At 49.2% G+C, this 14,235-nt stretch overlaps 1 pseudogene; it reads left to right on the forward strand.

The window, feature by feature from the left end:
- LOC129846565 (centrosomal protein of 89 kDa-like) overlaps nt 1-14,235 on the forward strand; it is a 59,883-nt pseudogene that overhangs the window by 7,418 nt on the left and 38,230 nt on the right.

Raw genomic sequence — 14,235 nt, forward strand, 5'->3', positions numbered from 1 at the left:
AGTAACATCTGACATTTTTAAAGTGAAAATTATAAACATTAGAACAATTCCTGCAACAACATGATGATCAAATGAAGATCCTACATCTGTAGTAGGTCACTTACAGTCGTCGACCCTCAGTGACCAACGCTGAAATGTGAATGAGTGATACCAGAGGATTAGATCTCTGATCTCTCTCTCTCTCTCTTGTCTTTATTTAGAGACAGATGGCCAGAGTCTTTGGCTGGACGGCCTCGCTTGCCCTCTCCTGGGCTCTCTGAAGACCATGATGATGAAGATGATGAAGAGGAGGACGTAGAGAGATCGGTTCTGTCAGATGAAGATGGTCATGTCTATCAATCTCTCGATCGCCGGGGGAGAAGTCCGACCAGAGACAGTTATGACATCTACGCCCAGCCTGTAAAACAGGTAGGAAGGGTTTGGGTCAGGACATCTACACCCAGCCTGTAAAACAGGTAGGAAGGGTTATGACATCTACACCCAGCCTGTAAAACAGGTAGGAAGGGTTATGCCATCTACACCCAGCCTGTAAAACAGGTAGGAAGGGTTTGGGTCAGGACATATACACCCAGCCTGTAAAACAGGTAGGAAGGGTTTGGGTCAGGACATCTACACCCAGCCTGTAAAACAGGTAGGAAGGGTTTGGGTCAGGACATCTACACCCAGCCTGTAAAACAGGTAGGAAGGGTTATGACATCTACACCCAGCCTGTAAAACAGGTAGGAAGGGTTTGGGTCAGGACATCTACACCCAGCCTGTAAAACAGGTAGGAAGGGTTTGGGTCAGGACATCTACACCCAGCCTGTAAAACAGGTAGGAAGGGTTTGGGTCAGGACATCTACACCCAGCCTGTAAAACAGGTAGGAAGGGTTTGGGTCAGGACATCTACACCCAGCCTGTAAAACAGGTAGGAAGGGTTATGACATCTACACCCAGCCTGTAAAACAGGTAGGAAGGGTTTGGGTCAGGACATCTACACCCAGCCTGTAAAACAGGTAGGAAGGGTTATGACATCTACACCCAGCCTGTAAAACAGGTAGGAAGGGTTATGACATCTACACTCAGCCTGTAAAACAGGTAGGAAGGGTTATGACATCTACACCCAGCCTGTAAAACAGGTAGGAAGGGTCAGGACATCTACACCCGGCCTGTAAAACAGGTAGGAAGGGTTTGGGTCAGGACATCTACACCCAGCCTGTAAAACAGGTAGGAAGGGTTTGGGTCAGGACATCTACACCCAGCCTGTAAAACAGGTAGGAAGGGTTAGGACATCTACACCCAGCCTGTAAAACAGGTAGGAAGGGTTTGGGTCAGGACATCTACACCCAGCCTGTAAAACAGGTAGGAAGGGTTTGGGTCAGGACATCTACACCCAGCCTGTAAAACAGGTAGGAAGGGTTTGGGTCAGGACATCTACACCCAGCCTGTAAAACAGGTAGGAAGGGTTTGGGTCAGGACATCTACACCCAGCCTGTAAAACAGGTAGGAAGGGTTTGGGTCAGGACATCTACACCCAGCCTGTAAAACAGGTAGGAAGGGTTATGACATCTACACCCAGCCTGTAAAACAGGTAGGAAGGGTTATGACATCTACACCCAGCCTGTAAAACAGGTAGGAAGGGTTATGACATCTACACTCAGCCTGTAAAACAGGTAGGAAGGGTTTGGGTCAGGACATCTACACCCAGCCTGTAAAACAGGTAGGAAGGGTTTGGGTCATGACATCTACACCCAGCCTGTAAAACAGGTAGGAAGGGTTAGGACATCTACACCCAGCCTGTAAAACAGGTAGGAAGGGTTATGGTCAGGACATCTACACCCAGCCTGTAAAACAGGTAGGAAGGGTTAGGACATCTACACCCAGCCTGTAAAACAGGTAGGAAGGGTTTGGGTCAGGACATCTACACCCAGCCTGTAAAACAGGTAGGAAGGGTTAGGACATCTACACTCAGCCTGTAAAACAGGTAGGAAGGGTTTGGGTCAGGACATCTACACCCAGCCTGTAAAACAGGTAGGAAGGGTTTGGGTCAGGACATCTACACCCAGCCTTTAAAACAGGTAGGAAGGGTTCTGGATTCGAACCAGGGACTGTAGTGACGCCTCTAGCACTGATCACAGTGCCTTAGACCGCTGTGACACAGCCTGGATTCGAACCAGGGACTGTAGTGACGCCTCTAGCACTGATCACAGTGCCTTAGACCGCTGTGACACAGCCTGGATTCGAACCAGGGACTGTAGTGATGCCTCTAGCACTGATCACGGTGCCTTAGACCGCTGTGATACAGCCTGTATTCGAACCAGGGACTGTAGTCAATAAGTATTCAACCCTTTTTTATGGTAAAACAAGCACACGAAGAAGACGTGAACAGTTTTGCACCCTCAAGTTTTCAGTTTTTTTTGTCTTATTTCTTGTTTGTTTCACAATAAAACATATTTAGCATCTTTTATTTAGCATGTTGTGTAAATCAAATGATACAAACCCCCTCCCATAAAATCTATTTTAATTCCAGGTTGTAAGGCAACAAAACAGTTCAAATGCCAAGGAGGGGGGGGGAATACTTCCGTAAGCCGCTGCTCATTGGGGCTTTGCCAGAGTTCCTGTAACTGTTAAAGGCCAAACCAACCCCCATAACAGGCTCTGAATTAAAGATAGTCTTTAAAAAGAGATGACTCTGTCTGAGAGGAACAAGCCAAGGGTTGTGTTAGAAGGTTTCACACTGGGGTGGAGGTGACGGCATCATGACAGGACAGAGAGAGTGTGTGTGTGTGTGTGTGTGTGTGTGTGTGTGTGTGTTAAATCCTTGTCTCTGTTTTCCAGAGTGATGTTCTGTCAGAGGGCAGAGAGGAGACTGATGACTCCGCCTTCGACATAGTGTCCCCTCTACCTCCAGGTTGGTCCACACACACACACACACACACACACACTATTCAGACTTTATGCCCTCAGACACTGGAGGTCACCAAGCCCCAATCACGCCCTGTCACCGAGCCCCAATCACGCCCTGTCACCGAGCCCTGTCACCGAGCCCCAATCACGCCCTGTCACCGAGCCCCAATCACGCCCTGTCACCGAGCCCCAATCACGCCCTGTCACCGAGCCCTGTCACCGAGCCCCAATCACCCCCTGTCAACGAGCCCCAATCACGCCCTGTCACCGAGCCCCAATCACACCCTGTCACCGAGCCCCAATCACACCCTGTCACCGAGCCCCAATCACACCCTGTCACCGAGCCCCAATCACGCCCTGTCACCGAGCCCCAATCACGCCCTGTCACCGAGCCCCAATCACGCCCTGTCACCGAGCCCCAATCACGCCCTGTCACCGAGCCCCAATCACGCCCTGTCACCGAGCCCTGTCACCGAGCCCCAATCATGCCCTGTCACCGAGCCCCAATCACACCATGTCACCGAGCCCCAATCACGCCCTGTCACCGAGCCCCAATCACACCATGTCACCGAGCCCCAATCACACCCTGTCACCGAGACCTGTCACCGAGCCCCAATCATGCCCTGTCACCGAGCCCTGTCACCGAGCCCCAATCACACCCTGTCACCGAGCCCCAATCACGCCCTGTCACCGAGCCCCAATCACGCCCTGTCACCGAGCCCTGTCACCGAGCCCCAATCACGCCCTGTCACCGAGCCTCAATCACACCCTGTCACCGAGCCCCAATCACGCCCTGTCACCGAGCCCCAATCACACCCTGTCACCGAGCCCCAATCACACCCTATCACCGAGCCCCAATCACGCCCTGTCACCGAGCCCCAATCACACCATGTCACCGAGCCCCAATCACGCCCTGTCACCGAGCCCTGTCACCGAGCCCCAATCATGCCCTGTCACCGAGCCCTGTCACCGAGCCCCAATCACACCCTGTCACCGAGCCCCAATCACGCCCTGTCACCGAGCCCCAATCACGCCCTGTCACCGAGCCCCAATCACGCCCTGTCACCGAGCCCCAATCACACCCTGTCACCGAGCCCCAATCACGCCCTGTCACCGAGCCCCAATCACGCCCTGTCACCGAGCCCCAATCACGCCCTGTCACCGAGCCCCAATCACGCCCTGTCACCGAGCCCCAATCACGCCCTGTCACCGAGCCTCATGTGTTGCTGCCATGCTGTGTTGTCATGTGTTGCTACCATGCTGTGTTGTCATGTGTTGCTGCCATGCTGTGTTGCCATGCTGTGTTGCCATGTGTTGCTGCCATGCTGTGTTGTCATGTGTTGCTGCCATGCTGTGTTGTCTGTCATGTGTTGCTGCCATGCTGTGTTTTCATGTGTTGCTACCATGCTGTGTTGATGCCATGCTGTGTTTTCATGTGTTGCTGCCATGCTGTGTTGCTACCATGCTGTGTTGATGCCATGCTGTGTTTTCATGTGTTGCTACCATGCTGTGTTGATGCCATGCTGTGTTTTCATGTGTTGCTGCCATGCTGTGTTTTCATGTGTTGATACCATGATGTGTTGTCATGTGTTGCTACCATGCTGTGTTGTCATGTGTTGCTACCATGCTGTGTTGTCATGTGTTGCTGCCATGCTGTGTTGTCATGTGTTGCTACCATGTTGTGTTGTCATGTGTTGCTGCCATGCTGTGTTGTCATGTGTTGCTATCATGCTGTGTTGATACCATGCTGTGTTGTCATGTGTTGCTACCATGTTGTGTTGTCATGTGTTGCTACCATGCTGTGTTGCCATGTGTTGCTGCCATGCTGTGTTGTCATGTGTTGCTACCATGCTGTGTTGCTGCCATGCTGTGTTGTCATGTGTTGCTACCATGCTGTGTTGATACCATGCTGTGTTGTCATGTGTTGCTGCCATGCTGTGTTGTCATGTGTTGCTACCATGCTGTGTTGCTGCCATGCTGTGTTGTCATGTGTTGCTACCATGCTGTGTTGATACCATGATGTGTTGTCATGTGATGCTGCCATGCTGTGTTGTCATGTGTTGCTGCCATGCTGTGTTGTCATGTGTTGCTGCCATGCTGTGTTGTCATGTGTTGCTGCCATGCTGTGTTGTCATGTGTTGCTGCCATGCTGTGTTGTCATGTGTTGCTGCCATGCTGTGTTGTCATGTGTTGCTGCCATGCTGTGTTGTCATGTGTTGCTACCATGCTGTGTTGTCATGTGTTGCTGCCATGCTGTGTTGTCATGTGTTGCTGCCATGCTGTGTTGTCATGTGTTGCTGCCATGCTGTGTTGTCATGTGTTGCTACCATGCTGTGTTGTCATGTGTTGCTACCATGCTGTGTTGTCATGTGTTGCTGCCATGCTGTGTTGTCATGTGTTGCTACCATGCTGTGTTGTCATGTGTTGCTACCATGCTGTGTTGTCATGTGTTGCTGCCATGCTGTGTTGTCATGTGTTGCTGCCATGCTGTGTTGTCATGTGTTGCTACCATGCTGTGTTGTCATGTGTTGCTACCATGCTGTGTTGTCATGTGTTGCTGCCATGCTGTGTTGTCATGTGTTGCTACCATGCTGTGTTGTCATGTGTTGCTGCCATGCTGTGTTGTCATGTGTTGCTACCATGCTGTGTTGTCATGTGTTGCTACCATGCTGTGTTGTCATGTGTTGCTGCCATGCTGTGTTGTCATGTGTTGCTGCCATGCTGTGTTGTCATGTGTTGCTACCATGCTGTGTTGTCATGTGTTGCTGCCATGCTTCTGAACTGACTTGCCTAGTTAAATAAAGGTTAATTAATAAATCTCTGTATTTCAGAGGAAGCTGAGGTTCAACAGCCACCAGTTCAGAAGGTAACACACTCTTTATCTTTCTGCTGTAATTTTCTCCCTTGAGATTGGATGCATCCCAAATTATTCCCTATATAGGGCACTACTTTAGACCAGAGCCCTATGGCACCCTATTCCCTATATAGTGCACGACTTTAGACCAGAGCTAGGGTTGAACAATTTGGCTACTGCTCTCTGTACCCTATCTCTCATTCTATCTCTGCCCTACACACACACACACACCAGGGTTTCCATTAGCAAGACATTTCCGACTTCTGCCTCTCCTTCCAAAAAAAGAGTCAATGTGGAGACTATATACAGGGTGTTACGGTACAGAGTCAATGTGGAGGCTATATACAGGGTGTTACGGTACAGAGTCAATGTGGAGGCTATATACAGGGTGTTACGGTACAGAGTCAATGTGGAGGCTATATACAGGGTGTTACGGTACAGAGTCAATGTGGAGGCTATATACAGGGTGTTACGGTACAGAGTCAATGTGGAGGCTATATACAGGGTGTTACGGTACAGAGTCAATGTGGAGGCTATATACAGGGTGTTACGGTACAGAGTCAATGTGGAGGCTATATACAGGGTGTTACGGTACAGAGTCAATGTGGAGGCTATATACAGGGGGTACCGGTACAGAGTCAATGTGGAGGCTATATACAGGGTGTTACGGTACAGAGTCAAAGGGGAGGCTATATACAGGGGGTACCGGTACAGAGTCAACGTGGAGGCTATATACAGGGTGTTACGGTACAGAGTCAATGTGGAGACTATATACAGGGTGTTACGGTACAGAGTCAATGTGGAGACTATATACAGGGTGTTACGGTACAGAGTCAATGTGGAGGCTATATACAGGGGGTACCGGTACAGAGTCAATGTGGAGGCTATATACAGGGGGTACCGGTACAGAGTCAATGTGGAGGCTATATACAGGGGGTACCGGTACAGAGTCAATGTGGAGGCTATATACAGGGTATTACGGTACTGAGTCAATGTGGAGGCTATATACAGGGGGTACCGGTACAGAGTCTATGTGGAGGCTATATACAGGGGTACCGTTACAGAGTCAAGCCAGCCGTGGAAGCCAGCCGCACCAATGTGTCGTAGGAAGCAACCACAGTCAGCTTGCATGCGCCTGATGGGACAAGGACATCCCGGCCGACCAAACCCTCCCCTAACCCGGACGACGCTGGGCTAATTTTGCGCCGCCTCATGGGTCTCCCGGTCGCGGCAGGCTGCGACACAGCCCGGGATCAAACCCGAATCTGTAGTGACGCCACAGTGCCTTAGACCGCTGCGCCACTCTGGAGGCCGTAGGTGTTCCTCTTGTCCAGGTGGGAAAGGGGAGTGGTGAGTCCAATAGAGATTGCGTCGTCTGTGGATCTGTTGGGGCGGTATGCAAATTGGAGTGGGTCTAGGGTTTCTGGGATGACGGTATTGACGTGAGCCATGACCAACCTTTCAAAGCATTTCATGGCTACAGACGTGAGTGCTATGGGCCGGTAGTCATTTAGGCAGGTTACCTTGGTGTTCTTGGGCACAGGGACTATGGTGGTCTGCTTAAAACATGTTGGTATTACAGACTCGGACAGTGACAGGTTGAAAATGTCAGTGAAGACACTTGCCAGTTGGTCAGTGCATACTCGGAGTACACGTCCTGGTAATCCATCTGACCCTGCGGCGAGCGTGATCACACAGTCATCAGGAACAGCTGGTGCTCTCATCCATGCTTCAGTGTTGCTTGCCTCGAAGCATACATAGAAGTTATTTAGCTCGTCTGATAGGCTTGTGTCACTGGGCAGCTTGCGGCTGGGCTTCCGTTTGTAGTCCGTAATAGTTTGCAAGCCCTGCAACATCCTGACGAGCGTCGGAGCCGGGGTAGTAGGATTCAATCTTTGTCCTGTATTTACGCTTTGCCTGTTTGATGGTTCGTTTGACGGCATAGCGGGATTTCTTAAGTGTCCGGGTCAGTGTCCCGCTCCTTGAAAGCGGCAGCTCTAACCTTTAGCTCAGTGTGGATGTTGCCTGTAATCCATGGCTTCTGGTTGGGGTATGTACGGTCACTGTTGGGACAACATCATCAATGCACTTATTGATGAAGCCAGTGACTGATGTAGTGTACTCCTCAATGCCATCGGATGAGTTCCTGGAACATATTCCAGTCTGTGCTGCCAAACAGTCCTGTAGCGTAGCATCTGCGTCATCTGAACACTTCCGTATTAAGAGTCACTGCTACTTCCTGCTTTAGTTTTTGCTTGTAAGCAGGAATCAAGAGGATAGAATTATGGTCAGATTTGCTAAATGGAGGGTGAGGGAGAGCTTTGTACGTGTCTCTGTGTGTGGAGTAAAGGTGGTCTAGGGTTTTGTATGTGTCCCGGCCACTAGGGGCACCGCCCTGATGAGCATTTGGTGGTTTGCTTATGTCCTTATACAGCTCGTTGAGTGCGGTCTTAGAGCCATTATTGGTTTGTGGTGATAAATAAACCGCTACGAAAAAGATAGATTTAAACTCTGTTGGTAAATAGTATCGTCTACAGCTTAGTAGGCTTCTACATCTGCATTGCTTGCTTTTTGGGGTTTTAGGCTGAGTTTCTGTACAGTACTTTGTGACATCTGCTGATGTAGAAAGGGCTTTATAAATACATTTTATTGATTGATTGATGAGATACTCTACCTCAGGCGAGCAAAACCTCGAGACTTCCTTAATATTAGATTTTACGCACCAGCAGTTATTGACAAATAGAGACAGACCTCCAACTCTGGTCTTACCGGAGACAGCTGTTCTGTCTTGCAGATGCACAGAAATACAGCATAAAGAGCCTGTGTAGCAGGTTGTGAACTCTGCAAACAACGTTTCCACTCCGAGAACGACAACGGTAAATGACTGTAATAATACACACAGTAACAGAAATGAATGTTACCAAATGACAGGGTACATTTACTACTGGTGACATATGTAATGGGGAATATATATATCAAAGGGAGGCCGTTGAGGAGAGACACACCACTCCCCTTTTTCTCAACATTATAAATGATACTCCAGGCACATTATCTTCTCAATATCTGAGATGCTTTTCATTTGACAGCCTCAACTTGGTAATCAGCTAGGCTTATTGCCACCTGCCCTGCCCAAATTGCGGGCTTCCCAATAGGCATATGCCCACGAGCTTGTGATCTGAAACAATCTACATCGCTGCTCCTCAGACGATCGGTCGCCACTCCTTAGCCGGTCGCTACTGGAGTAAAACATTAACTGTAATAAGACCATTTCATTACGCAACAATTATATTGTTTAAATGTTTTATTTGACCCCATTTTTCTCTCCAATTTCGATCTTGTCTCATCGCTGCAACTCCCCAACGTTCTCGGGAGAAGCGAAGGTGGAGTCATGCGTCCTCCGAAACGTGACCCACCAAACCGCGCTTCTTAACACCCGCCCGTTTAACCAGGACGCCAGCTGCACCAATGTGTTGGAGGAAACACCGTTCAAGTGACGACCGGGGTCAGCCTGCAGCCGCCCGGACCGCCACAAGGAGTCGCTAGCGCGCGATGAGCCAAGTAAAGCCCCCCCCCCCGAAGTGCGCCTCCCATTCACCATTCAAATGCAGGTAACAGGCTATCAGCGAGCCACTCACAGCTTACTGTGAGGAACTACAGTTTTAATATTTTATCATTCACAATGGATTTTAGAAAAACACTTTAGTGCATTTCTGAGCTTCCAGTTACCTCTATGCTCAGGCGCTCGCTCAACATGATCAGGACAGAGAAACCAGACACACGTTCCCTCAACATTATCAGGCCAGAGAAACCAGACACACGCTCCACCAACATTATCAGGACAGAGAAACCAGACACATGTTCCCCACGACATTATCAGGACAGAGAAACCAGACACATGTTCCCTCAACATGATCAGGACAGAGAAACCAGACACATGCTCATTGCTCACATGGAGCACTCCAGACAGAAGACACTGAAAACATTTACAGATCTCGTAAATGATGTTTATGAAATTAACCAAAACTCACAAGTGTAGCAGGTTGTGAACTCTGCAAACAACGTTTCCTCTCCGAGAACGACAACGGTAAATGACTGTAATAATACACACAGTAACAGAAATGAATGGAACCAAATGACAGGGCACATTTACTACTGGTGATATATGTAATGGGGAATATATATATCAAAGGGAGGCCGTTGAGGAGAGACACACCCCTCCCCTTTTTCTCAACATTATAAATGATACTCCAGACACATTATCTTCTCAATATCTGAGATGCTTTTCATTCACAGCCTCAACTCGGTAATCAGCTAGGCTTATTGCCACCTGCCCTGCCCACATTGCGGGCTTCCCAATAGGCATATGCCTACGAGCTGGTGATCTGAAACAATCTACATGTATTGTTTTAAAGAAGCTATTGATCCCTGATTCCACTGTGGCTTAAGTCATGCTTTCTAGTGAAGTATTTTTGAATTATTTTATTTATTTCTGTGTAGACCCACCCCAATGCCATTTCTCTCCTGTTCTATTGGTTTTCATATCAACTTTATTTTGTTGTCCAGAAGCCAAAGGCACAATCCTAGTCATATTATCAACCCGTCCTGGTCGTATTATCAACCCATCCTGGTCATATTATCAACCCATCCTGGTCATATTATCAACCCGTCCTGGTCGTATTATCAACCCATCCTGGTCATATTAACAACCCATCCTGGTCATATTATCAACCCATCCTGGTCATATTAACAACCCATCCTGGTCATATTATCAACCCATCCTGGTTATATTATCAACCCATCCTGGTCATATTATCAACCCATCCTGGTCATATTACCAACCCATCCTGGTTATATTAACAACCCATCCTGGTCATGTTATCAACCCATCCTGGTTATATTATCAACCCATCCTGGTTATATTATCAACCCATCCTGGTCATATTATCAACCCATCCTGGTCATATTATCAACCCATCCTGGTCATATTAACAACCCATCCTGGTCATATTAACAACCCATCCTGGTTATATTATCAACCCGTCCTGGTCGTATTATCAACCCATCCTGGTCATATTAACAACCCATCCTGGTCATATTATCAACCCATCCTGGTCATATTATCAACCCATCCTGGTCATATTATCAACCCATCCTGGTCATATTAACAACCCATCCTGGTCATATTATCAACCCATCCTGGTCATATTAACAACCCATCCTGGTCATATTAACAACCCATCCTGGTCATATTAACAACCCGTCCTGGTCATATTATCAACCCGTCCTGGTCATATTATCAACCCGTCCTGGTCATATTAACAACCCGTCCTGGTCATATTATCAACCCGTCCTGGTCATATTATCAACCCATCCTGGTCATATTATCAACCCATCCTGGTCATATTAACAACCCATCCTGGTCATATTAACAACCCATCCTGGTCATATTATCAACCCATCCTGGTCGTATTGGGAGTACTGGGGGACTGGAGTTGGGCTGTGCATTCATATCTCTCTCTCTCAATCTTTATCTCTCTCTCTCTCTTTCTCTCCTGATCCCTCTCTCTCCCCCAGGCCGCATCACCCAAACTGGAGCAGAGGCCTTCGTCTTGGTCTCGTAGAAGCATGCCTTCCCCAGGTAAGGACTTGTCTTTGGTCCAGTGAGACAGCCTATGAAAACACTCCCATTTCATTGGTCAAATGGTAGGATTATAATTCCCATCCTCTCCATACCAGCTCTCTATCACCTAGTCTAGATCAGTTTACAGTCTATCACCTAGTCTAGATCAGTCTACAGTCTATCACCTAGTCTAGATCAGCCTACAGTCTATCACCTAGTCTAGATCAGCCTACAGTCGATCACCTAGTCTAGATCAGCCTACAGTCTATCACCTAGCCTAGATCAGCCTACAGTCTATCACCTAGCCTAGATCAGCCTACAGTCTATCACCTAGCCTAGATCAGCCTACAGTCTATCACCTAGTCTAGATCAGCCTACAGTCTATCACCTAGTCTAGATCAGCCTACAGTCGATAACCTAGTCTAGATCAGCCTACAGTCTATCACCTAGTCTAGATCAGCCTACAGTCTAACACCTAGTCTAGATCAGCCTACAGTCTATCACCTAGATCAGCCTACAGTCTATCACCTAGTCTAGATCAGCCTACAGTCTATCACCTAGTCTAGATCAGCCTACAGTCTATCACCTAGTCTAGATCAGCCTACAGTCTATCACCTAGTCTAGATCAGCCTACAGTCTATCACCTAGTCTAGATCAGCCTACAGTCTATCACCTAGTCTAGATCAGCCTACAGTCTATCACCTAGTCTAGATCAGCCTACAGTCTATCACCTAGTCTAGATCAGCCTACAGTCTAACACTGTGAGGCAGCAATTATGTGAATGGTTAAATCTCTCTCTCTGTCTCTCTCTCCCTCTCTCTCTTTCCCCTCCTCTCTCTTACCCTCCCCTACTCTCTTCCCTCCCCATACTCTCTCCCCTCTCTTTCTCTCCCCTCTCTTCCCTCCCCATACTCTCTCCCCTCTCCTCCCTCCCCATACTCTCTCCCCTCTCTCTCTCTCTCCCTCTCTCTCTTTCCCCTCCTCTCTCTTACCCTCCCCTACTCTCTTCCCTCCCCATACTCTCTCCCCTCTCTTTCTCTCCCCTCTCTTCCCTCCCCATACTCTCTCCCCTCTCTTTCTCTCCCCTCTCTTCCCTCCCCATACTCTCTCCCCTCTCTCTCTCTCTCCCTCTCTCTCTTTCCCCTCCTCTCTCTTACCCTCCCCTACTCTCTTCCCTCCCCCTACTCTCTCCCCTCTCTTTCTCTCCCCTCTCTCTGGATTTCTAATTGCCAGTAGTTCTATATTTCAGAGGGAGGTGATGAGAGGATATATACTGACTCTGTATGAATGCCTAAACTCGTTCTTCTCAGACTTGACAGAAGAAAGCTTCCGTGCGTCTAAGAAGAGGTCTTCAGCCCAGAAGACAAAGAGTTCAGGAAGCAGGAGAGATGGACCATCAGGTAGAGAGAGACGTACATCTTGACAAAAACCAGTCTCTCCCCAGTCAGTCAGGACACAGTCATCCCTAGAGTCAGTCGGGACACGGTCATCCCTAGAGTCAGTCGGGACACGGTCATCCCTAGAGTCAGTCAGGACACAGTCATCCCTAGAGTCAGTCGGGACACGGTCATCCCTAGACTCAGTCGGGACACAGTCATCCCTAGAGTCAGTCGGGACACAGTCATCCCTAGAGTCAGTCGGGACACGGTCATCCCTAGAGTCAGTCGGGACACAGTCATCCCTAGAGTCAGTCGGGACACAGTCATCCCTAGAGTCAGTCGGGACACAGTCATCCCTAGAGTCAGTCGGGACACGGTCATCCCTAGAGTCAGTCGGGACACGGTCATCCCTAGAGTCAGTCGGGACACGGTCATCCCTAGAGTCAGTCGGGACACAGTCATCCCTAGAGTCAGTCGGGACACAGTCATCCCTAGAGTCAGTCGGGACACAGTCATCCCTAGAGTCAGTCGGGACACAGTCATCCCTAGAGTCAGTCGGGACACAGTCATCCCTAGAGTCAGTCGGGACACAGTCATTCCTAGAGTCAGTCGGGACACAATCATCCCTAGAGTCAGTCGGGACACAGTCATCCCTAGAGTCAGTCGGGACACAGTCATCCCTAGAGTCAGTCGGGACACAGTCATCCCTAGAGTCAGTCAGGACACAGTCATCCTTAGAGTCAGTCAGGACACAGTCATCCCTAGAGTCAGTCAGGACACAGTCATCCTTAGAATCAGTCAGGACACAGTCATCCCTAGAGTCAGTCAGGACACAGTCATCCTTAGTCAGTCAGGACACAGTCATCCTTAGTCAGTCAGGACACAGTCATCCTTAGGTTCAATGTCAGTCAGGACACAGTCATCCCTAGAGTCAGTCAGGACACAGTCATCCTTAGAGTCAGTCGGGACACAGTCATCCCTAGAGTCAGTCGGGACACAGTCATCCCTAGAGTCAGTCGGGACACAGTCATCCCTAGAGTCAGTCGGGACACAGTCATCCCTAGAGTCAGTCGGGACACAGTCATCCCTAGAGTCAGTCGGGACACAGTCATCCCTAGAGTCAGTCGGGACACAGTCATCCCTAGAGTCAGTCGGGACACAGTCATCCCTAGAGTCAGTCGGGACACAGTCATCCCTAGAGTCAGTCGGGACACAGTCATCCCTAGAGGCAGTCAGGACACAGTCATCCCTAGAGGCAGTCAGGACACAGTCATCCCTAGAGGCAGTCAGGACACAGTCATCCCTAGAGGCAGTCAGGACACAGTCATCCCTAGAGGCAGTCGGGACACAGTCATCCCTAGAGTCAGTCGGGACACAGTCATCCCTAGAGTCAGTCGGGACACAGTCATCCCTAGAGTCAGTCGGGACACAGTCATCCTTAGAGTCAGTCGGGACACAGTCATCCTTAGGCTCAATGTCAGTCAGGACACAGTCAT

The sequence above is a fragment of the Salvelinus fontinalis genome, unplaced genomic scaffold (genome assembly GCF_029448725.1).
Source record: "Salvelinus fontinalis isolate EN_2023a unplaced genomic scaffold, ASM2944872v1 scaffold_0587, whole genome shotgun sequence".
Lineage (NCBI taxonomy): Eukaryota > Metazoa > Chordata > Actinopteri > Salmoniformes > Salmonidae > Salvelinus > Salvelinus fontinalis.